This window comes from Malaclemys terrapin, chromosome 2, assembly GCF_027887155.1.
Source record: "Malaclemys terrapin pileata isolate rMalTer1 chromosome 2, rMalTer1.hap1, whole genome shotgun sequence".
Classification (NCBI taxonomy): Eukaryota; Metazoa; Chordata; order Testudines; family Emydidae; genus Malaclemys; species Malaclemys terrapin.
In genome coordinates this window covers 230,134,207-230,160,157 of record NC_071506.1, presented here as the reverse complement: position 1 = coordinate 230,160,157, position 25,951 = coordinate 230,134,207, and the positions used below count along the sequence as shown (strand labels likewise).

General features: G+C 40.4%; 1 protein-coding gene across 1 annotated transcript in view; it reads left to right on the top strand.

Annotated features, from left to right (window-relative positions):
- HDAC9 (histone deacetylase 9) overlaps window positions 1-25,951 on the top strand; it is a 641,420-nt gene that overhangs the window by 570,768 nt on the left and 44,701 nt on the right. The window lies entirely within an intron of this gene.

Genomic DNA, 25,951 nt, shown 5'->3' with positions numbered 1-25,951 from the left:
TTTTATACCACTGTAACCCACTGAATGAGTTACTCCTGATTTACACCACTGTTCACGAAGGTCAAGATTTTCAAAAGAAACTACTGATTTGCAGTGCCTCAGTTTCTGGATGCCCAGCTTAAGCCCCTAAAGGAGCCTGATTTTCAGAGGATGGGTGCTCACCAGCTTCCAAACATTAGACCCCTTTAAGGTGCCTCCAATCGGGGACCCCAAAATCACTAACCACTATTGAAAATCTTGGCCAAAATCTGTTTCTTGCCTGTGGGCTAGATTTGTAAAGGTATTTAGGTGCCTAAAGATGCAGCTAGACATATAGTGGGAATTTCAAAACAGCCTAGGTGAAATCAATAAGAATTAGGTGACACGGTGATTTTGAAAATTACACTAGGTAGCTGCATCTTTAGGCATCTAAATACCTTTACAAATCTGGCCCAATAACAACATGTTGAGCAATGTGCAGTGTAGCATTGCAATATATACGACACTGTTGGCATTCTACGCTGGAATACAAAATAAACTTGTTTTCTAATCCAGATCCTTATTTAGTGTAATTTAAAAACACTCCATAGGAGTCAGTGGGAGTTGTGTGTTGATGTGCAAAGGAGGGAGCACTGTGTAAAGGTTTAGCTCAATGAGTCCTTGAACACCAATGGGAGGTGTTAATCTGCAGTGGGAATGGAGAGGAAACAAGAACCTGGCCATGGTGAGGAGCTGACCAGCCACAGAAGCTCGACTGCCAACTCCTTTAAGGTTGGGATGTTATCTGCATCGTGACATGCATGCAGAGTGCAAATAAAAAATTACCTTTAATTTATTATATCTCTAAATTTCTGGGGGTGAAATCCCTCCTTGGTGGAGGACTCGTGCAAGTGCCTCCATGCTACACTGTCCTTATCATTATCCTTTACAAATAAGGGGAATGGGTAGAGCTGTGATTGCATGAGCTCAACACTCCCAGTGTGCAGGGCAAGAGGGCTTCACAATGACTCTAAAATTGTTGGTCCAGAGGGATCCTTACTTACTTGGATGACACAGCCAGGAATCCTTGCTCAGTGGGCTTGAGAGGTACCACTTGCTGTTCCAGGCACGATGGGCTGTGAAGCAATTCCACAACCTACCAGTATATTGGAGAAGTATCTTATTTCTCTCCCCCCCGCCGCCCCCAACCTTGAGAAGGAGAATGGAGTGAAGAAAAGGATTATCTTGTTTTTTAAAATCAACTCAGATAATTTTTTCTTCATCCATTCTGCATTCTGAATCCATTCTACCTCCTTTACGTCGCTCTTACAGAACCTGAAATCATAGAATTTTAGTACAAGAGGCCATACACACCAGTATAAATGTGAACAAAAAGATGATTTACGGTAAGTGTCTCTTGTTTAAATTAAAGGAAAAGCAAATATAGGCCCTGATAATAATCACGTATCTAAAGGATGAATAAATTTCTTTGCACAGAGCCAAAGGAATTTATTATTTCCCCAAAACAAAATACTCAACATTCCACCATACGTTTTTAGAGCATATCATACTGTATATGGTATAGAGAAAAGTGCGTACAGACTATAACAAAAAAATCATCTAACATTTGAGAGACAAACTCCATATTCAAGAAGTACAACGGTAATCAAAATATCCATGAAGAAATAGTTATATCATTGATTACTTCTCAGATTTTTAAAACATGTACAATACAAGCAAGTGCACAGAGAAATGTTAACATGTTTTTGCAAGCCGGACTGTAGCTTGTACCCAAACTATTATTGTCATTTCATTTACATATTTTTAGTGCTTTGCACCCATTTAATACACTGGTCTCCCTGATTTCCAGTGAGCCAGTCCAATTTTTGCACTTGAGAATTAAGACATTTACATCAAAGAAGGAAAACTGATTCTTTGACTATTTGCCGCACTTGGTAAAGAAGCAATATAGAGATGCTGTGCCATGGGTGGAGAGCATTTTATGGCCTTCAATCAGAGCACAGTCACTAGGGAATAACTGTAAAGTGTTCACAGTGCAGCAAGTTCTAGCTCTGAAGAATTAGGAGAAAAGGGATGAAGAGAGATGATCCAAATGAGAAAATCACTGGGCCAAATACATCCCTGATGTAACTCAACTGTACTCATGGAATCATAGAAATGTAGTGCTGAAAGGGACCTTAAGAGATCATCTAGTTCAGCTCCCTGTGCTGAGGCAGAACCATGTAAATCTAGACCATCTCTGACCAGCATTTGTCTTAAAAACCTCCAATGATGGGGTTTCCCCAATCTCCCTTGGAAGCTTATTCCTGAATTTAACTACCCTTATAGTTCAGAAAGTTTTCCCTAATATCTAATCTAAATCTCCCTTGCTGGAGATTAAGCCCGTTACTTCTTGTCCTACCTTCAGTAGACATGAAGAACAATTGATCCCTGTCCTCTTTATAAGATCCCTTAATATATTTGAAGACTGTTATCGGGTCTCCCCTCAGTCTTCTTTTCTCAAGACTAAATATGCCCAGTTTTTTAACCTTTCCTCATAGGTCAGGTTTTCTAAACCTTTTATCATTTTTATTGCTCTCCTCTGGATGCTTTCCAATTTATCCCCATCTTTCCCAAAGTGTGGCACCCAGAAATGGACACTGTACTCTACCTGAGTCCTCACCAGTGCTGAGTAGAGCAGAACAATGGTCTTACATGCAACACTCCTGTTAACAAACACTAGAATGACATTAGTCTTTTTTGCAACTGCATCACGTTGTTGGCTCATATTCAATTTGTGAATAACTATAATCCCGAGAACCTTTTCTGCAGTACTACTGCCTAGCGAATTATGCCCTATTTTGTAGTTGTGCATGTGATTTTTTGTTTCCTAAGTGAAGTACTTTACATTTGTCTTTATTGAATTTCATCTTGTTGATGTCAGACCAGTTCTTCAGTTTGTCAAGGTAATTTTGACTTCTAATCCTGTCTTCCAAAGTACTTGCAACCCCTCCCAGTTTGGTGTAATCTGCAAATTTTTAACCCTAATCTCTATTCCATTATTCAAATCATTAATGAAAATATTAAGTAGTACTATACCTAGGACACCTCTGCAAGACCCCACTAGATATGCCCTCCCAGTTGGACAGCAAACAGTTGATATCTTACTCTGAGTACAGTTTTTCAACCAACTGTTCACCACCTTATAGTAATTTCATCTAGACCACATTTCCCTAGTTTGCTTATGAAACTGTCAAGTGGGGCTGTATCAAAAGCTTTACTAAAATCTAGATATATCACATCTACAGCTTTCCCCTATCCAGTAGGCTAGTAACCTTGTCACTGAAGGAAATTATTCATGACAAATCCATGCTGGCTATTCCTTCTCACCCTATTATTCTTTACATGCTTACAAATTGATTATTTAATAATTTGTTCCAGTGTCATTCCAGGTATTGAAATTAGGCTGACTGGTCAGTAATTTCCGCAATCCTCTTTGTGTCTTTCTCCAGTCCTCTGGGACCTCACCTGTCCTCCATGAGTTCAGAAAGATAATTGCTAATGGTTCCAAGATTGTTTCAGCTAGTTCCTTAAGTATACTAGGATGAATTTCATTAGGCCCTGATGATTTGAATACATCTAACTTATCTAAAAAGTTTTTAACCTGTGCTTTCACTATTTTGGCTTGCAGTCCTTCCTCCTTCTTGTCAATATTAAATGTATTGATTATCTGGTCACCTTTTTAGTGAAGACTGAAGCAAAATAGGCATTAAACACCTCAGCCTTGCTGATGGTGTCAGTTATTAGCTCTCCTTTCCTGCTAAGTAGAGGACCCACACTTTCCTACATCTTTCTCTTGCTCCAGATGTATTTAAAGAATTTCTTCTTATTGGCTTTTATGTCTTTTGCTAGGTGTAACTCATTTGTGCCTTAGCCTTTCTGATTTGTACCAGCATGCTTGTCCTAGTCTTTTGCACTCTTCCTTAGCAATTGGTCCATGTTTCCATTCTTTGTAGGATTAATATTTTATTTTCAGGTAATTAAAGAGCTTCTGATGGAGCCATATTGGCCTGTTACTATTCTTCCTACTTTTCTCTCACATTGGAATAGTTTAAGTTGTGCCTTTAATACTGCTTACTTGAGAAACTGACAGTTCTTCCCAATGCCTTCCCTTAGATTTTCTTCTTAGGCAGCAATACCTATCAGTTCTCTGAGTTTTTTAAAGTCTGGGTTTTTTTAAGTCCATTGTCCCTGCTGATCTCAAGCCTTCCTTTCCTTAGAATCATGACATCTATCATTACATGATCACGTTCACCCAAATTGCCTTCCACCTTCAGATTCATAACCCATTCTTATGTGTTGGTCAGAATAAAATCTAAAATGACTCTCCTGTTGTCCTTATGTCTTCCAATTTCTGAAACAAAAAGTTGTACCCAATTCAATCCAAGAACTTATTGGAAATTTTGTGTTTTGCCATATTACTTTTCCAGCAGACATCTGTTTGTTAAATTTCCCCACTCCTACCAGGTCTTATGTTTTGAATATTTCTGTTATTTGTTCTAGAAACACCTCATCCACCTCCTGTTCTTGATTTCATTGTCTATAGTATACCCCAACCATGATATCACCCCTATTTCCCCCCCTTTTATCTTTACACAGAGACTTTCAAGTGGTCTGACTCTCACCTCCTTCCTTGGAACTCAGAACAAATGTATATATTCTTGATGTATAATGCAACACCTCCTCCCTATTTTTTTCCTTTCCTGTCCTTCCTGAACAAGATATACCCCTCTATATGAATATTGCAGTGATGAGATTTCCCAAGTCACTGTGATGCTAATGAAGTCATAATTTAGCGTATGCACTCCTGTTTATTCCTCATACTCCTTGAATTTGTGTATAGACATCTAAGATGTTGAGCAGATTCCCCCAGTGATTTCTATTTTTTTGGTCCTATGACCCTATTGTAATTTTCTATGTCTCTCCCCCACCCCCCAACATCTGTCTGTTAAGGTTGCCTTTTTATGCTTATCTGTAGGCTTTTGTCACCTGCTCCCTTTGAACCTAGTGTAAAGTCCTCCTCACTAGGTTAGTGAGTTGGTGGGCTAAGATGCTCTTCCTTTTCTTGGTCAGATGGACCCCATCTCTTCCCAGCATCCCTCCTTTCCAGAACAGCATCCCATGATCAAGGAAGCCTAAGCTCTCCTACTGACACCATTTGCGCAGCCATGGAGCACTGTGTCCTTCCCTAGGTGGCAGGGAGCCAATCTCCTCCACACAGAGAAGCCAGTTCTCTTTCCTCCTCTGGTGTTGCTGTAGTCATCTGTAGTTGGCTAGCATCCTTCATCCCAGACGTTTCCATGTGCATCCCGTCAATGTAGTCCTCATGCTCCCAGATGCTACACAAATGAGCCACCTCCTCCTTCAGCTCTCTTACCTGCTTCCTGAAGGACTCCACCAACAGAGATCTCTCACACCAGGTGATTTCCCTTGCCTGGCTTTTATTGACTTGGACATGAAGGCTGCATTCCAAGCAAGTCAAAACCAGGATCTTGGTAGACATCTCCAGGGTCAGGATACCTGTCCGATTAGGTACCCCACAGGTGCAGGAAAAGAAAGAGCTAGCAGTGGTGTTGGCAACATACCATTTTCCTCCCATTGTGGGTTCTTCCTTGTGGAGTTACCTGCAAGTTAAGGGAAGCGGGGGAGGGGGGAAAGAAAATAAAATAAAAAAACCTTCCTCCACTGGTGAACTCAGCTGGCTAACTCCCTTAGACTCCCAGCTGCCTTCGTCTCACCAGCTATGTGTCCAATGAATGCGGCCTGTTACATCTGTTTATTTTGGGAAGCATATTTAATTTATAGCCCGTATTAATGCAATCACACATTTTTGCATGTTACTTTATTTAAAATAAGTGTAGTCTGGGCCACTGCCCGGTCTCAGCTTCTGAACAGTAAATGAATACATCAGCAGCAAATGACTACTCCATACCCTTTCAGCTGGCTCCCATTCAATGCCAGGCATGGCCTGTGAAGCAGAGTCTCTCTCTGATATTTCCCTAGGTGGTGGTGCTCCTTGCCATGCCTAATGTAGCACTGCAGTTTAAAGGCACAGTTGAGTCCTATGATGATAGTAATGCTGGTGCTGGAGGTTCTGTCACCAGACTAACTTATTGCACAGTCCACAGCTAGAGCTATTCCTTTTTTGGTCAGCTTACCAAGTGTTTCTGAGCCAAATCCAGTGGTCTGTTGAAAGGATGTGGAAGGAGTCAAAGGTGGAAGAACTGGCACAGTTACAGTTCATGGGGGTCTGAGCCATGGAGAAGCCGTACCATGAAGTGGAATTCTATAGAAGGGTTTTGAAGGCAATAAGGGAGAGAGGTGGCATGACCAGTGGGCCATGTGGATCCACTGGTTAAAACACTCTATGAAGAAAATGCAGAGGGGCTACAGGTGTTTCCGCAGTTTTGAGGCTGCAATTGTGGCCCCAGTTAATCTTGCCAGCTGCTGAAGGGAGGATTCCTTCACCCACCATTCCTCTCAGAGAGGGGCACAAACCCTGTTACTTGGGCTTTGCCAAAGAGTCAAGATTTGGCTTTATGCAGGACCACAACATAGAATGTGTTGCATGGGAACATAATGCAGCTATGTATTCAAATATTTTTCGGGGTTCAAGCTGCTAATGAAAAAAATGTGAGAGACAGTTTCTATTCACAATTGCTCTGTATGCCATTTTCATTTAAATTTGGCTGTAAATAATTTGAGTTTAAATTTTGAGAGCTGGTTGAAACGTTTTGAGAACTAAAAATTTTGTTTAGAAAAAATTATATATGATCTTATTTATTAATTCTTTTTATTGTATAGGAAGGCAACCTAACTGGAGTTAAAATGTATTCTAAGGAACCTTTACCTCACCAAAGCAGTGATGAAAAGATTTTAAAGGGTGGATTGTGGATAAATATATAATAAAAAGTAGATACTTACATGAAGACTATCCATATTTCTAACATCTCCTGAAGGATCTTAATCCTCCCTCCTCCCAACAGGTTTCATAAATAAATTTGTCTCAATTTTTTGGGGGAGGAGGGGGGTGAAAAATGGCTTTTCAGCTAAGGCCTCATCTACACTAGAAAATTAGGTCAGCCTAACTATGTTGCTCAGGGGTGGAGACAGCACGAAGTCAATGGAAGAATTCTTCCATCAACCTAGTTAAGAAGGGAAGCCACCCTTGGGAAGGTGGATTACCTGTGCTGATGGGAGAATTTCTCCTGTCAGCGTAGGTAGTATCTAAATTGAAGTGCTACAGCAGCAGCTACAGTGTTGCTATAGAGTTTTAAGTGTAGACAAGCCCTAACTTAAAAAGAATCTATTTTTTTAATGAAAATATAGTATTTTCTATTAAATGTTGTGATACAGCTGAAACGTTTTGGGTTATGGTTTTAAACAAAAACTGAAAAATTTTGGTTTTGATATTTTCTTCTCTTTTTCTCCCCTTTTTTTTTGAACCTACTTTCCCAGGCAAACCTTCTTCCCCAACTGATTGTGACATTCCTTCATTCACTGTTTGATCTTTCGAGCAAAAGACATTGATCTTTAACTTAAATTTCTCTGTCTTCCAAAAATTCTGATTTGATTAATTAAGGAGGCTGGATGGAGATTACCAAACTAGTCCATCCATTCCCAGTTGTCAAGATTTCACCCCCTTTTCACTCTGAATTGCCTTTTTTTGTCCCATGGGAAGCCATGGTGCCTGATCCTCCACTGGCATAGGGTCTGTTATGGATCTTGTGTTAGCAGTAGAAGTTAGAGTAGGCCACATAGTTCTCTAGCTTCTATTGGGGCCAGACAGCTGAGGATCAGGGTTCTACACCCAGCTCCCTACAGCTGACAATTGTTACTATTTCCGAGCTGAATTCACATATAGCAGAAAATTGAAGCCTTAAACTTAAGTGTAATACATACATATGTGCTTAAGTGCTTTCCTGAACAGGGATGGGCTTAAGCCAGGGGTGGGCAAACTTTTTGGGCTGAGGGCCACATCTGGGTGGGGAAATTGTATGCAGAGCCAGAGCAGGGTGAGAGTGGAGGGTGTGGGAGGGGGTGTGGTGTTCAGGAAGGAGCTCAGGGCAAGGGATTGGTGCAGAGGAGGGGTGTGGGGTGTATAAGGGGGCTCAGGGAAGAGGGTTGGGGTGCAGGAAGGGTGTGGAGTGCAGGATGGGGCTCAGGGCAGGAGTGCAGGAGGGATGTGAACTGCGGGAGCGGGCTCAGGGCAGGAGGTTGGGGTGCACAGGGATGCAGGGTGCAGCAGGGAGCTCAGGGCAGGGGGTTGGGGTGCAGGAGGGGTGCGAGATGCAGGCAGGGGGCTTAGGGCAGGGAATTGGGGGGCGGGGGGCAGGAGGGGTTTGGGCTCCGGCCCGGCGCCACTTACCTAAAACGGCACTGGGGTGGCAGTGGTGTGCACTGGGGCCAGGGCAGGCTCCCTGCATGCCTGCCCAGGCCCCACACTGCGCCACTCCAGGAAGCACTGCGGCCCCTGGGGAAGAGGGGGCGGAGAGCTCCGCACGCTTTCCCTTGCCGTGCCTCCAGGTACCTCCCGCGAAGCTCCCATTGGCTGTGGTTCCCCGTTCCCGGCCAATGGGAGCTGTGGGGGGCGGTGCCTGGAGGCAAGGGCAATGCACAGAGCCCTCTGCCTCCCCATCTGGAGGCCTCAGGGACATGGTGCCGGCCACTTCTGAGAGCAGCGCAGGGCTCACGGCACCATGGGGGGCAATCCCGCGGGTTGGGTCTAAAGCCCTGAGGGGCCGGATCTGGCCCGCGGGCCGTACTTTGCCCACCCCTGGCTTAAGCATATGCATTAGTACTTTCCTGAACTGGAGTACATGTGAACACTACTCTCATGCTGAAGTTACTAAACGCTTGTCTGCACACAGCTTTGTACCAGTTTAACTAAATTGACAGAAAAACTAATTGGTTAAATCAGTGAAACCCCATAATGTTTGTGCAGAAAGTTTACAAAAGACCTTTGTTCCGGTATAACTTTATCTACACTGGTGAGTTAAATCAGTTACAAAAACTGTTTGAGAAGAGGTCCTATGCACAAGCCAATCAAATCTATACACCACACCATCAAGTATGTATGTGCGTATATATTACTGGGTTGAAGAAAAGTAATACTGAAGCTTGACTCTTTATGAAATTAATTTGTTGCACAATACACAGTTGTATGAAAAATGCAAAACAAATATATAGATTGTCTATTCAGTTTGTATAAACTTATACATGTTATCTATCAATCGGACCATTTTCTATAGCACCTTTCATCACACAGTGTACTACTATGGATATTCCATTGGCCGTTTACTGTAGCACTCAATAAAAGATTTACCAAAATTAGGACCATATACTGCTGCCTTTGATCTTCATACAGAGCAACTACTGATATTACTGGAAGTTCTTTGTGTGGATCAAGTGCAGTATATGAACCTTCATTTTAATACAATCCAAAAACATTTCAGGGGAAAGCCCATATCAGTTACTGAATAATCTTAGTATTTCTCTTTTATGACTATCCTTTTATTAAACTTTCAATAACGTAACATAAAAATTTCAGTATAATATATAGTATATTATAAAAAATATATGAGCATAAAATACCTTTTTTTGATATTGGAGTAATGAAAAATCTCGATTAATGGAGGAAGGAAAAATGATGTTGAGTGTATGGTATTCTAAGATTCTGCGTTGGCTTACTGAGCCTTATCTGGAACGCTGAGATGTAGCTGGTATGTCCTGTACTTTGTTTTATAGTTAATTTCTATAGTCTGTGCTAGGACATATTTTCTTGTGATTTGAATATACTCTGCCCACAGATCTAAGACAGGACTGCCAGATCTGATCATAAATTTGCAGTTTGTTGATTCTAGTAAAAGCAACAATTACATAAAGTAAAACTATTTCCCCATGCTAATTTTTCCCCCTACTCACACCTTCTTGTCAACTGTTTGAAATTATCACTACAAAAGTTTTTTTTCTCCTGCTGATAATAGCCCACCTTAATTGATTAGTCTCGTTATAGCTGGTATGGAAACACCCATTTTTTCATGTTCTCTGTGTAGATATATCTTCCTACTGTATTTTCCACTGCATGCATCCGATGAAGTGGGTTTTAGCCCACGAAAGCTTATGCCCAAATACATTTGTTAGTCTCTAAGGTGCCACAAGTACTCCTTGTTCTTTTTGCTGATACAAACTAACACGGCTACCACTCTGAAAAATTTCAAATTTAGCTATCATAAATAGAGAATTTCTTCCTGTAATGTTATCCTTACGTGAATTGCTTTCTCTTTGTTTTATAGTCTAGTCCTTAGTATACTGTCTGCAGTCCCTTATCATTTTCCCACTTAAGTAAGTATTATTGGCAATTGGTCATTAAATGGTGATCATTCCATAAAAACTGTAAACAGAGAAGTGTCAAGCAAGACTTAAGATGTTTTGGGGTCTGTTATCTTCTTTGAGAACTGCATTTCATTAAGAGCTATAATGATTTGCTGAAGTTTTCCTGTCGTTTTACTCTCTTATCCCAGGGAGACTATTTGACACCAGGGTGCAAAATGAGATCAACAATTAGCAGTAGGAAAAGATGCCACTGCAGGCATTTAAAGAGTAAATCATTCAGTGTCAGGTTGGATACCTACTTACTGCTGTGTCAAATTAGTGATGCACGGTTGCTCAAGTATATGGAATCCATGGGTGCCAACTCACTCTAAGTTAATGTGCTGCAGGCACATTATATTGCCCAGGATGTGTTGGTTTGCTATCCTTGTGCATTTTTCCTGAAGAAAGTCAAATTGACTTCTCTAAGCTTGTTGAAATAAATATTGCATTATCGGATACTTCGAATGTGACTAATGAAAACAGTTGTAAAGCACTGAACACATCCCACCATTCACAGCACAGGGAATAGGGAACCCTCCCATAACAGCACAGGGAACGGGGCACCCTCTCATCACAGCACAGGGCCTCTCTCATTAATCACAGCACAGGACTCACTAACATCCTGAGCATCAAAATTTTTCCAAGAGACATATTGCCTTCTGCTGTAAAACTTAATGTGTAAATTAGGGTTGCTCTGCAGCTCCCATTTCTTGGATTAGCTGTGCTCACATCCTGCAGATCAATCCCTCATCCTTATTAGGTCCTGGTGGTGCTTCTCAGAACTCAGAGGTAGAATGGGCAATTTGAACCCTGGTTTCTGCTCTGCTCTTCAGATATTTGATCACAGTGTACATGCTCTACATGGGAAAATATGTCTGCCAGTAGAGGGGATTTTAATCTAAAATCCAATGTTTGAAGTTGACCAATTCAGACTAGAAATAAGACACATGTTTTGAAGCAATTTATCTAGTATGATAGATCCATTATTACTTGAACCCTTTCAATAAAGATTATATGTGTTTTTAAAAGGTGTGCTCTAGCTCATACAGGAGTTATGGACTTGCTCTAGGAATTAATTGGTGAAATTCTATGGTGCATGTGTTATGCAGGAAGCCAGACTAGATCATAATGGTCCCTTCTGACATTAGAATCTATGAAGTCTCAGGGAGTAATAAATAATATTTTTGTGTGGTTTTTGCTCTTTTGTTGGGTGCTCATTACTGCTGCTGTCTTACATCAAAACAAATTATTTGGTTCTTTCTCTGTGTCTCTTCAGTCATCTTTGGCCTCCTGAAGCTTTTTCCCAGGTTCAAAGTTGCTATATCATCTCTTGAAGTTCTTTTCAGTTTGTCTGTGGCATTAGATTTGTAATATGTTTTAAAGGGGTGGATCTGAACTAAAGCCCTTAATCTTTGGGGGAGGTTTGATCTGGAGCTAAACTTAGTGGCTCAGGCTTGTGTCTGTAAGCATGACTTTGCTGCTTGCTTTCATCAGGATTGATCAATTGTTCTCAGTAACTATTTTGGCTATTCCAATAACTGATCCTCTGTGGTTTTTTGACGTACTTTGCATTGTCCAGAGGGCTCACAAGAGAATGTTGTAAAGTCTGATACAGACTACCTTAGATTGACTGTAAACTCTTTAGGGCAAGGACCATGTGTTCCTCTGTGTTTGTACAGCACCTAGCATAACAGAGTTCCAATCCTGATTGGGTCTTCTGGGAGTTACTGTAATATACATATAACATAATATTATTGTAAAGGAGACAGGCAAGGGAAGCCCATATAAATATATGATAGATAACATAGAAAATGAATGTTGGTTTGGTATCCTTTTAAGTGCAGTTCTAGTTTACAAAAATTCGTAAATTGTAGGGTTCCATGGTCATTGTGTCTCACTGATGCTGTATCATATTTCCTTTCTCTACAAGCAAACAGCCAGCCCAACAAAGTATGAGCTTTGAGAATTCAGCATTACCTCATTTTTTCTGGATTCCCTGTTAGCCTGCTGCTTTTCATCCAAGGGGTGATTTGGGTTGGAAAGCAGACAATGTTGTTTACTTCTGATATACAGGAGATGTGGAACTCTACAGGTGAAAGCTTGGAGGTGGAGGGACAGTTGTCCATAATGTGAATCTCAATCTTAGAGGAAGGTGGCTGCGCCAGGGAATTTCCATTCACTCCTGCTGCCTCTTGGAGACGGGTCAGGAGTACTTTGTAACTGATGGTATCAAAGGCTCCACGGAGGCCCACCTGGGATGACTTGGATGTACTCCCCTGTTACAGACAGGAGAAGGTTATCTACCAAAGCAGTAAGTGTTGGTTCCTTTACTATACCCAGGCTTGATCAATAGAAATCCAGGATAATCACAGTTTTGGCTTCTTCTCCATTAGCTTGCTTAGGAAAGGGAGGTTAAACAATGGGAGTTTGTGAGATCTCTTGCAGTGATTTCTTTAATACTGGTTGAATTATTGCATGTTATAGAGTGGGTGGTAGATTCTCCTCATCAAAGCAGTTGTCAAGCTTGTTGGTAGCATTCCATCAGTCATCCACATCTTCCGTTTCTAAGGCCTGAATTTACATCACTGAAATCAGTTACGGCTTTGTTGTTGATTTCCGTGAGTGTAGGATCAGCCACATAATCTGCATTTCTAGTGTAATACATTTGAAATATAGAAGATTCCAAAACTCTATCTGTATCAGAACTGAGAAATTTATTCTGTTAGATGTGGAACTGATATGTGAATTAGCTGTATACTGTTTGGATCCTCTCTAGATCAGGGGTTCTCAAACTTATTTGACCGAGTCCCCCTTTTTTGTGTCTGTAGTCATTTACAGCCCTCCCACCCCCTAAGTACATAAAGCGCCACCCAGCTTTGAAGGCAGAGCAGAGAGCAGCAGCTGCTGTCTGGGTGCCAAGCTCTGAAGGCAGATATTCAGGAATATCACTTTTCACAGCAGACTTAGCGCCCCATTGGCACTCTTACTTCTGCGCTGCTGCTATCACCCCGGGGCTGACAGCTGGAGCCCCACCAACTCCAAGTGAGGAATTGGGGGCGGGGGAGGTAGCAGGGCTCCGGCTACCCAGGTAGTGGGGCTCTGGCTGTCCCCTTTATCACCACCTCCAAGATGTGCATGGTCCTTCAGCATGAGCCCCAGCCACCCAGGGCTGACAGCTAGAGCTCTTAAAGAAAAAAACCCAAACCAGAAAGCTTGAACCTCCCTTGACACATTCCCATGCCTCCCTTGGGAGGCCTGCCCCATAGTTTGAGAACCGCTGCTCTAGATGATTTACCGTATACCATATAAAGAAACTTCAAGGTGAAGACATGAAATGAGCTACAAAAGAGCTCTTACAAGTTTCATTCTAAGGCCCTAGTGCTTTGAGAAACAAATGCCATTATATGTACAGGGCCGTCTCCAGCATTTTTGCTGCCCCAAGCGGCAAAAAACAAACAAACAAAATTAAAAAAAAAAAGAAAAACCCGATCTGCTGACCTGCTGCCGAAGAGGAAGACGGAGGAAGGACCCACCACCGAATTGCCGCTGAAGACTGAAGCAGACTGATCGAGCTGCCGCCGAAGTACCACCGCCGCTACCCAGGACGTGCCGCCCGAACAACGGATGGACTGCTGCCCCTTTCTATTGGCCGCCCCAGGCACCTGCATCTTTCGCTGGTGCCTGGAGCCTGCCATGTATATAGATGAATGCTAGACTATTTTAAAGATGTTTGACTAGTTTGCCTGCACATACAGTCTTATTCTCCCAGTTCACAATCTGTTCGGTGCTAATGGTTTGTACTGCCCACCATAACCAGCCTCAAAGGAACCAGCATCAAGGGGAGTTGTTTTTCAAATCTTTTCTGAACATTTTACCTAATATGCCAAGGCGAGAGAAATCCTCAGGTAAAGGAAGTAAACAATTGGCTAGAACTAGGGAAGGGAGAACTTCATAAATTGGTGGTTGTACTACATGCTCCAATTGAATGCTTATCCAAAGCGTATCTGAACTATACAGAACTTTTCTTAGCACTGATTTTGTTGTGTCCAACATTTTCAAAAATTCATCTGGCTAATTAATACTTAAATTTTATCTCTGCAACTGTCACTTACTCCTTCCAGGAAGAGGCTGCCTAAGGAGGAAGTGAAGACAACTAAATGTATTGAGAGATAAACACTGAATGGATTTACTCCCTCACTTACTCTTACTTTTTGTGAATCATCCAGGAGATATTTTCCCTTTCCAAGTGCTGCACCCCCCCAAAAAATAGAAGACCTGTCTTCTAGCTAGCTAACTATCAAGTGCAAGTGAAAAACCACCTGTATACTGTGTTCCAGATATACAGTGCTGACCCATCTGCAGAATACATCAGGTGCCAGTTACTTGATTTAAGGTAGTTTGCTGGTGACAGGGTGGAGGATGGATTACAATGGAAAGAGAACCTACTGCACCATTAAGAAACATTTTCCCCTCTCACTGCTCTTCCTTTATCTCTTCCCTCACTCACATTCTTTTCCCCTTTGTGCTACAATAGAGGCACTGAATGATGATGAGATAATAACTAATGCGACCCATGCCATAAATATTTTGGTGGCCTAGTCTCTAGGTCCTGCAATTTAAACTCAATCAATCCACACTTTTGCTTGCTATCCAAAAAGGTTTGGGTAATGCATGATAAGAGGGAGGGATGGAGAAGGGTTTTGTTCCAGTCAGGATATTTTACACTTGACAACATTATGAGGCAAAGAAAACCAATAAGAGTTTTAGGGCCTGTTTGAAGGGTGTTGAGGGTGCTCAGCTACTTGCATGAGTTTCTTGGCATTCCACCAGGTTGGGTTCTGAGAGGAAAACGTTGACAGAAGTCTCCAAAACGGGAATTTCTACATAAAAGGAAGGGTCTGAGCTTTTGCAGCGTTGGTGCCTTGGGAATTCAGCTTCTCTTTGGGAATTTGTGAAGCCTTTATTAGAAGAGCATGACTTATGTCTGAGAATTGAAGTATTCTTTATAATAAATAGAAATGTGCCACAAGTATTTACTTGGCTGTGTCATGGGAACATTTCTTAACATATTGTCCAAAGCTTCAAAAAACTACAATGCAAGACATTTGATTTGGAGGCAGAGCTATTCTTTATGATTTTTGACCACTATATTTGATTAATATTCAAAAAAAGCATTAGTGGCCAAAATGTTTATATCTCATTAGTCAGAGAAGGAGAGAGCAGACACAATTTTGATTATGAGCTTGGATGGTTCATTTCTTGGGCTTCATATCCCCACTACTTAAGGCAGACTGTAACTTTAAGATGTTATCGCTTGGCTGCACAAATAAACAGCCAGTTATGCTTTGTATGGTGAGTAGTTCTGAAACCAACAGGGGATTAGAAGTTTGTGGTTTCCTGCTGGACTATGAAGGGTTCCATGGATTCTTGTCCTGAAAATTTCACAAAGCAAACATCTCTTATCTGTGGTGATATTCTCACCCTGGCCTCTTGGCCATGGACTTCAAAAGCTGATCACAGGGAGGGCTAGAGAGGCAATAACCCTTAATATAACAGATCCTATCCTGATAGGGACAGACAGGGTAAAGGTAAAGGCATCTCTGAAGTTTGCTGTTGTGTGGTTAGCCCCAGGGGGTGATAAGGGGCCATCTGTTTTCTGGTCTGCGAACTCATCTCTTTCACACTGTCCCAGTATCAAGTACACTTCATGCTTGTCTGGTGTCAGCACCAGGGATCCCTCATTTGTCTAATGATATTTTCTAGACTCATTTACGTTTGATCCAAACAATTGTCTTGTTTTCTGTTATTTCTGTAAAACATTCAAAATCAGATATCAAATTTAAAACAAAAGTGAAGGAGTTTTTTGTGTCCATTTAGAGATTAAATAGAAAAGAAAAACCCATGGAATCATAACTGGAGTTGTTTTGGTTGAACATTCGCTGATGGAGCCCAATCCTGCAATGCTACGCAGGACAGTGTAGCTGCAGAAATCTACCTTATGTGCAATATTGTGCATTATGCTTGAATGTTAACCAATAACTAAAATGGAATACTAGTATTGCCAATCCAAAAGTTAAAAAATCTTGAGTCAAGCCCCCAAAAATCATTAGCTATATTAAAAATAAGAAATTTGGCGGGAGGTTTTTTTTGTCTGCTTGTTTGTGAACTCTTAACATACGCTTGCTCCACATTTTCAAGTTTTTCTCTGCAACCATGAAAACTCGAAACTTTCTTTTTAAGGAAAACTGAAATTCTCATGCAATTTCTTCATTCCAGCAGCTGGAGTTTAATGTAAGTATCAAATTTGATGAGATTTGCAACAAAATGCGAAAGTTGGCAATATCAGAACATGATACAAATTATTACTTTTTATCAATATTTAAAATATATTTTGTCAAAAAGAAATTGTTCATGCTTCTATCAATGAACCACCATAAACTGCTGGAAGTGCTAGAATGTAGGGTCAGATTCCACAAATCCTTATTCACTTGAGTAGGTCCTGCTGACCTAAGTGGGACTACTCTACCAACATGATTAAGATTTACTGAAATGAGTACTGTAATAATTTCAGGAACAGGCACCAGGTTTGTAAGTGTTAATATAATATATAAATATTCACTATAGGCGGGAAACTTCACATTCCTTCTCACATGAGAAATCACATGAGAAATGTTAAAATGATTTAATATTTCCCTCAATTTCATGGCGATAACTTGGAAGAAGCAGAAACAGTTTTCCTAATAAAAAGCAGTGTACTTTAAAATGCATAAAAAAAGAAGCACATTTTTATGTTCAATTTTTCCCATTGATTGAGATTCAAACAACATGCACAAATTTGTCCACAAGGCAGATTTCTGGAAGATTGTTCAGTAAAGTAAGAGCCAGCCAAGAATAAGATACCATACAAAAACAACTAAATATTGCCAGTCCATCAAAGTTCTCGTCCATTCTGGTTACTCATATTTACTAATTATTGATATATATTGAGTTTTCCTCTGTCTCTTTTGTCATGTAGCTTTCTCATCCTCATCCCCTATATACACCGTGGAAGGATGGCTCTTTGGCTGCATTGCCAAAAACTTCCAAAACAAACGTCTGCCTATACACCATCCTTTGGGTAGTGCAAATTGATGGTGATACATGGGTTTGTAAAGCAGCCTCAGTTCTACTTGTACTTGCTTTGCAATCTTAAAAAAGCCACAAAACTTTACCATTAAAAAATGTGTGTGTGGGGGGGGAATCTTCAGATATTGTAAGGGCTGTTGTAAAGAGGAGGACAGATATCAATTGTTCTCCATGTTCACTGAAGGTAGGACAAGAAGTCATTAGCTTAATCTTCATCAAGAGAGATTTAGGTGAGATATTAGGGAAAACTGTAAGACTAGCTAAGTACTAGAGTAGGTTACCAAGGGAGATTATGAAATCCAACTCATTGGAGGTTAAGAGCAGGCTAGACAAACACCTGTCAGGAATGGTCTAGGTTTACTTGGTCCTGCCTCAAGCTTGGAAGGCTGGACTATATGACCTCTTGAGGTGCCTTCCAGCCCTACATTTATATGATTTCCTTGTACATAAAGTGTCTGATTTTTAAAAGTGGTAGGTGCCCAATTGCATGCCTAATTTGCACATGTTATTACTGTGTTTGGGTATGAATCAGATACTTGCATATATACTATAACACAATTTGTGCCTGCAGTCATGCACATTACATGTGTGATTGCACAGACATTGTGTGTGTGCGGTTCTGCATCGACTCTTCTTTAAAAAAACCCGGTTCTAAAGTTCTTTTTCTCTATGTAAAATCAGGTTTAAAGTGTGGAAAAAACCCTAACTTAAAATCTTCTGCATGGGATTCTCATGCTGCCAGTAGAATTAGTTGAAATTTTTCATCCAGAATTTTTTTTTCAGTAAAAAATGGCCTTTTCTCAAATCAAAAATGTTCATGGAAAATTTTAGTTCCTTTTAAATATTTTTATTTTTCAGTGAAAAAAAAACAAAACCCTTTTGATTTTTCCATCCAAAGAAATGGAAAATTTCCACAAAAAATACTTTTGAAAAAATGAGCAAATTTTGTTTCTTTCAAGATTTTTCACCGAAAATACTTTCAAACTTCTGACAAGCTAACTATTGATGTTACTAATGCTATCTTTTTTTTCTTTCTTTTAGTAAGATAACCATTACCTATAGTCTCAGATATAAAACTTGTAAATTAAATCCTTTATTTTCAAATACTGTTCATAATTTACTCCAAATGAGAACTTTTGAACTTTCATACACTGGAGAAATTGTTTAAGATCAGGTTATTTGCTTGAATGTGATTCCTGTAAATGCTAACAAGTTCAGTAAGATTTGAAAAAAACAGTGCCTGGGGGCTGCTTTAAAATGTACGTACCCATTTTCTCCAATATTTCAGAACATTTAGTGTAAGAAATAAAAGTGGTATATAGTATTTAATCTTGTATTTAGTCTATGCCATAAACATTAACACAAACAAGATAAATTTAATATTTTCTTATTAAACTAAACATAAATAAGTAAGCAAGTTTGTTAAAGCTACACTGTCTTTATCAGGTCATGGGAACAGAGTGAAGTAAATCTATGGATCAAGTGATAACATATTGATTCAAATCTCATAATTTAATTTAACTAGATCAAAGGAAAAGCGTATAAAAATTGTGATGTTTATATACCTTATGAAGAGAAGGTGACCTTATGTGCAAAACTTTATTTTTCTAGTTGTATCAGCTACCACTAATTGTTGGTTTAAAAGAGCACTTTAGAAGAGAGGGTATGTGTACTGACGCTTATCTTTTTTCGCCTGATCCTTCTTGGATGTGTACATTCCTGCATACAACACACATCTCTGGCAAATTTCCCAGCATGCCTACCTACATCGTGGTATAGAGGCATCAGGGTCACAAAGTTTGAACCAAAATGTTTAGAGGTCTATGGAAAATAATAATAGAATAGAAATGGGAGCCTGCATCAAGAGTTTCTGTCCTTCCATTCCACCGATGGTTACTGATTTTTTTAATCATGTTGCAAATTTGAAAATTATCTAGGCTGACATTGGATTTTATAATGGTTAGTGTTATTGATGAGGAATAAAGAAGATTACCTTAAAAATACACTTAAGGAGGCCTGGGCAGTTTTAATAGCTTGAGTGAAACAAAACACCAAACAGGATGTCTTGGTCCCCTTTGAACTTGAGGCATCACATGGACATGAAGCTACTGAATTCTCTGATTAGTTATGTGGTGCCAGACTCCCAGTGGCACTTAATGAAGATAAGTTTTTACCTAGTGCTTTTAAAGAGAATGGGAAATTAAATCTGCTTGACCACATTTAATGCTTTATCGCAGACATAGTAAAATTTGGGGGGAAATACACACACATACACACTGAAAACATACAATGAAGCACCCATTTGTCTTCTAAACAATGTACTAAAGATCAAGTAGATCCCCAGAGAGTATTATATAGTCTGACTTTCATGGTTAAAAATAGAAATCAATAGTAAATAAAGAAAAAATATTGATAAACTGCATATTTTGTTCTGAAAGCACTGAAAGTGCTTTACAGGCCACTGACCTGACTTTATTTTTGCATCAGAGCAATGGGAGTTTTGCAGCTGACTTCAATGAAAACAGGACTGGGCATATCAGATAATACACAGACAGCATTTGGCTAGCTTGGCAAAGCAATCTCCTCTATGGTGGTACATGTCAACCAATCTGTATTTGCCACACTACCCATTATTTTAAAGAGGGGAAAAGAGGAGTAACTTACTATTAAAATGGATGCCAAGGTAAATACACTTACTTTAAACAAAAACTGGGAGGAGATATTTTCAATGCTTTAATAGTCAGGGCTTTTGTTATATCTCATCCAGAAGATAACAGCTCCTCCAGCACACCTTTGGCATTAGATCAATACTGATTCAGAGGGAAGAGTGCCACAGACTAAATCACCTACCCTACTTCCTGAATAACCCACTTTTTCCTTGGAGGTCTGGTTTTTCATCCTGTTGACCTGACTCAACTCTACCTAGTTTATGACAATGAATAACACTGTCAGCATGTTATGGTTGCAGGTGCACTGTACCTTATCAAATCTACAGTGGGAGGGCCATAACACATGTGATTTTGGTTGTTCTCAGGTTTTTGCATCACTCTTTAAGAAAAACTCATGATTGTAAGAGACTGCTTTGGAGAAGAACCATAAATAATCACAGAATCAAAGAAGTTAGAGAAGGAAAAGATCTGTTCTGCTAGTGCAGGATTATTCCCTTCTCTGTATATCATATTACTGAATGTCTTTTCCATTCTAATTTTAAATTATTTTAGTAATGGTGCTTGTACAACTTTCTTTGGGAGACTGGTCCACTTAAACTTAACTAATATTTATTCTGAATTTGCTCCTAGTTATATCTCCATAGATATTCCTTAAACAATAATTCCTCTCCCTTCATGAAAAAAGCAACAGAGGGTCCTCACTTCTGTGAGGTTCTTACCCACGAAAGCTTATGCTGTCAATACTTCTGTTAGTCTCAAAGGTGCCACAGGACCCTCTGTTGCTTTTTACAGATTCAGACTAACACGGCTACCCCTCTGATACTCTCCCTTCATGAATTTTTTTCCTTTCAAAGGCATATAGATTATTATTATGTAAATATGTTTCAAAGCCATATAGATGGCATCATTAAGCCAGCACCAATAACACTGAATAGCTGTAAATATCAGTTTTCTTGCACAGCCTTGGAAAATGTCACTGCTAGGTAAATGGACCAAGAAGACCGAGTACACTATTCTTTCATTCAACTACCCTGCAAACTCAGTCAGAATGCAGTACAGGGAGTACAGCAAACACTGACACAATAAAGGTTTGACATGTGCAGACTCTGTAGATTTTCTAGTCCCTTTTTTGTCTTCAGAAAACTACAATAAACTGTTTTCAGTGAATTAAAATAAAAGCAGAATGACTCAGAGAGGAAAAAAGAAGAGAACTAAGTTTAGAAGAGAAGGATTTGATGTAGAAAGGAATATTAGTGACTTTTCCTGTGAAAGATTATTGGGAAAAAAGGGTGTGATGTTTATATTTTATTTTATTTGTCTGTTTACAAATATGAAATGTTAACAATTTGTAAATCAAGAGCACAAAAGCCCAGTTTTATGATTTGTGTTGTACTTCTATTTCTTTATATCTTTTTTTGCCATTGTTAAAAAAGCAGCCAAAACTTCAAAGGGAAATTGCATGTGTTCTGAATCAGGCCTTCAGTGCTGATATATGACAGCACAAAAATTAGATGTAAATAAATGTGCTGTTTAAACTCCCACATTGCCCTCAAATTGTTTTTTATGCATTCAGTTCCTTTAAGGGTGTGGGGGTTTTTTTTGTTTTTTTGTTTTTGTTTTTTTGTAAATCAGCTGTATTGGTTTGATCTTACTTTACTAAGCATGGCATTTTCACCATGGTAAAGACCAAAAAAATAGAGAAAGAGAAGTCAGAATATGTCTGAACACTGGTATCTGGCTGTTTTGAAGTTTGGCAGGAACATAAGGAGGAAAATGAAACTTTTCAGGGATTTGTCTGATTGTGAATATGAACTATTTAAAATCACAATTTGCCGAGGTTTTGTTTGACAGCCAGGGTAAAGAATTGAAATAAAGAATGGAAGTGCAGTTATGAAGTTAAAAACAAGGTTTTAAATATGTTTTCCAGGCTGGGTTACTGATAGATTTGGTTAAAAAATGGGATAAGTTTTTCACAAAAATGTTTGTGAAAATGTCCTGGCTTTTTATTTAAAAAACAAACAAACAAAACAGCCTTCAAATTTTGAAACAATTTGACCAACCCTACTTACAGATGCATTTTCTGTTACTCTCCTGGTGTGAAAAGCTTACAATCGAACACATATAGACAAAACATGAGACAACCTTGAAGGAAGGGAAGTTGTGGGGAGATCAATTGTGCAGAGGCCAATCCTGGATTCATGAAGGAAGTAGGAAGTTTGGATGCTATTAAGATTTGTCTAGTTTAGGTGTAATTACAGAAGCTTATGAAAATCTTTAATGCCTTGTGCTTGTCTGTATTCTGGTTCTCAAAACATGCATCTCTGTCCTTTTGGCTTGAACATAGATGTCACACACAATTTCTAGGGTTATTTTTGTGATGATTAAAGAATGGGGACAATATTGCAATTATTGGGCTAAATTCTGCCACTGTTACACAGGTGTAAATCTATTGTAGCCAATGGGACTACTCCAGATTTACATTGGCCTCCACTGACTAACATGACTAAAGCAATGATACTAAACATAGCTGAAGCAGTGACAAGGGGTGAGATCTCCTCTTGGGCCACATGCTCTTTGTCAAGGCCCTGTCTATTAGGCTGTCTTCACTGCAGCCTCTTTCTCAGGTGTTCTCCTCAATCCACCTCCTGTCTACACACACTAACCCCTCACTGGAGTTAAGAGATGCTTTGAACCGGGGCTAATTGGCACAGCTGGGAGTGTGGGTTAGAACTCAGGTTCCACTTTAACTCGGTGTGGTAACTCGCCCACTCTGCAGTGACGATGCAGGCTGAGCTGCTTGTGTGTTGATAGTCCAGTCCTCCAAATCCCCCCATGTGCCCAGAACGACAGACAAGTTCTCCCAAAATTCACTGACAAAGAGAGCAACTCAGCTTACTGCAGTACACAGAACCACGGGCAATGACCCCAGTAGTGCTGCCAACTCACACAGAAGATCACTCAGCACCAGTGAGGACATAGTGACTCAGGTATGACTTTGCAGTGTGGCTGTTCAGATGCAGGTTAGGCTAATCTGGTTGCCTGGTGCTGATCACCCAGGCTAACCCTGCAGTGAAGATGTACCCTTAAAGACTTAATGGATGTATCTGATCAGGACTTTTCTCACACTTGGTCAAAGACAGCATGAGCCAAGCCCTAAGTCTAGGAGTGCTCCCTACACTGGATGGCATATCAAGGAGAGTTGAACAAACAACTGGTAATAATGACTGATACCAGCTCACTCCTCCAAAGTGAATAAGAAAAGTGATCAATATATTCTGCTGTGTAAAATCAGAAGCCAAGCTGCATATTTGGCATAAAAGTTTTAGAAATGATACACTGCTGCTTATTTTTTCTCTTTTTTTCATCAGCCATTCACAGGAAAGTCCTCACTGATTACATTGGAGGTTATATTGGAATTGTCTTGATGGGAGGTGGGATTTGCACTTCCCATGGAACTGGCTGGGGGTTTGGCCCCTAAACACAGCCTGCAAGAACCACAGGAGCACCACACTTCAACACTAACCTCGAGGTTCTGTGGCAGCACAGCTCCATGGACTTCCCTGCTGATTGTTGCCCCTGAATTCTCCCTCAAAACATGTGATTTACTGTGTAGTAATCTACACGGTCAAGATAGTGCTGGACTGGGTCAGCATTTTCCTGCTTTGGGATGCTGCATGGGCCTGTGAGATCTAATGCTGCAGAAAGCATCACTCATGACCTCTTCCCAGGTTCCACCACCTCCTGCTCCAGCCCACCTCCTGTAAACACACATTGCTCAGTCCATGTGAAGCACCTACAAAGGAGCTACCAAAGCATCTCCCCTTATTCATCCCCCTGGGGAGATTCTCTGAATCTAGGTCCCCTCCGTTTGTAGAGGGAAATGATTTATCTCTAAGCCCTCACTGCTCCCTCCTCCTTCCAAATCTCATGATGGATATACAGGAAAATACAATTGTCATCATTCTGGCCCCATACATACATTCATTTCTACTGTTGCTCCCCCACACAGGAACTCAGATATCTAGTATTCTCCCTTACACTGTCTCTTTGGCACAAACACACACACTTATTCATTGTCATACTCATTCACTGACACACCACACACACTTATCCGTTTTCTGACACACCCACATCCTCTCTGTCTTACACATAGACACTAGGGTCCAGCTGTGAAATTTGGATCTGAATAGCAGGGTGATGTTTAGATCTGGAATTTTGGTTCATGCCTATCTCTCTCATAAAAAGAAACTCAGTAGTTCTGCCAAAACTGAGAAGGGAAAAATAATTTCCCCGTATGCAGTAGAACATTTGAAATGTTGTGATCTGTGGAACTGCTCCAGTTTTAGAACAATTCAGTTGATCTTGTCTGTCTGTACCTAGTGAGAGAGTCAAAGACTTCTTGCTGTCAGGAATTTTTGTGTTGCTTTGCAAATAGGATTGCTTAGCTTTGGATTGAGCTTTCAGCTTCTGTGGCTGCAGAGCTGTGTCTGTGGGGGGACAAATGCAGTCTTCTTTGCTACAATTCAGCATGTGCTGTTCACGAAGGTCCTGGAGCTGTTGGAGACCTTCAGGATCTGTGAGCTAGGTCCTTGTCCCTCCTAGTTTTTAAAAGTCTGTAGAGACATGGTGGCTATTATTGTAATTGATTGCCAGAGACAAGATCCTTTCTTCCCTTAAGGAAGCTATTGTTATTGTTGCTGAAGAAACCATCTCTTAACACAGAGAAACTCTCTGTTTATTGCCCTATCTTGAATCTTCTGCTTTTAGGAAGAATTACTGAGAAGACTGTGGGGTTGCAGTTACAGAATATCTAGATTCCTCAGGTCACCTCAATACCAATCTGTTTGGGTTTAGGCCTGGGTATGGTACAGAAACTGCATTGTTGATTGATCCTTCTGGTGATGAATGAAGATTAGGCATCCTTACTGATTTCTTTTTAGAGATCTGTCAGCTGCCTGTGATGCTACTCCAATACTATGGTGACAGGGGCCTAGACAGACAGAGGCCATTAACCTATCTGCAGAGCCTATTGGGGAAGATGCAGTAACTCAAGTGGCGAGACCCAGAGGGTAGTGTCAGACAATTGCTTATCTGCCTCAAGGCCTTGCTCATGCAGGGGTCCCATTGGGGATATGTAACTGGACGCCAGCACTATTTCAAAGTTTCCCTTTGGAAAACTGGAAAACTAATGGATAAGGATTTCCGGACAAAGCTCTAAATACTGAGAATAGCAGTCCTCAAACTGTGGTCCCTGGAGCCACTGGTTTTCAGTAGTGAACAGAATGAAACATTTGAGAACCATATATTGGGGGTTGGGCGAGGGATATTCTGTTGAAGGATTTTATTCTCATGTACATATCTACAGAATGAAACAACGAGAAAACCCTTGCTCTAGTTTTTCTAAAATCTAAAGCGTCTGAGGTGATGCATCACATGTTTTACTTCAGGAAGTGGCAAGAAAGAACATTTTCTACTATGTTTACCTGACTGTGAATCACAATAAAGTGAAGTAAATTCTGAACCTTGGTTTCAGTCCTTCGGTCTGGCTCTGTGGGGCACAGGTCCTCGGTTGGAGCCCAGATGGCTGTATGCCACCTTTGTGTGTTCCCTGGGGCAGCTAAGAACTGGTTTGGCCTCTAGCATAAATTAGACCAGCCTCACGGCTCTTCCACCCTCTGCTGTCTGATAACAATATACCTGACAAGACTCCGACATGATTCCTATGTTAGGGGAGCTGGGAGGTGGTGATATAGATCCAGCTACGT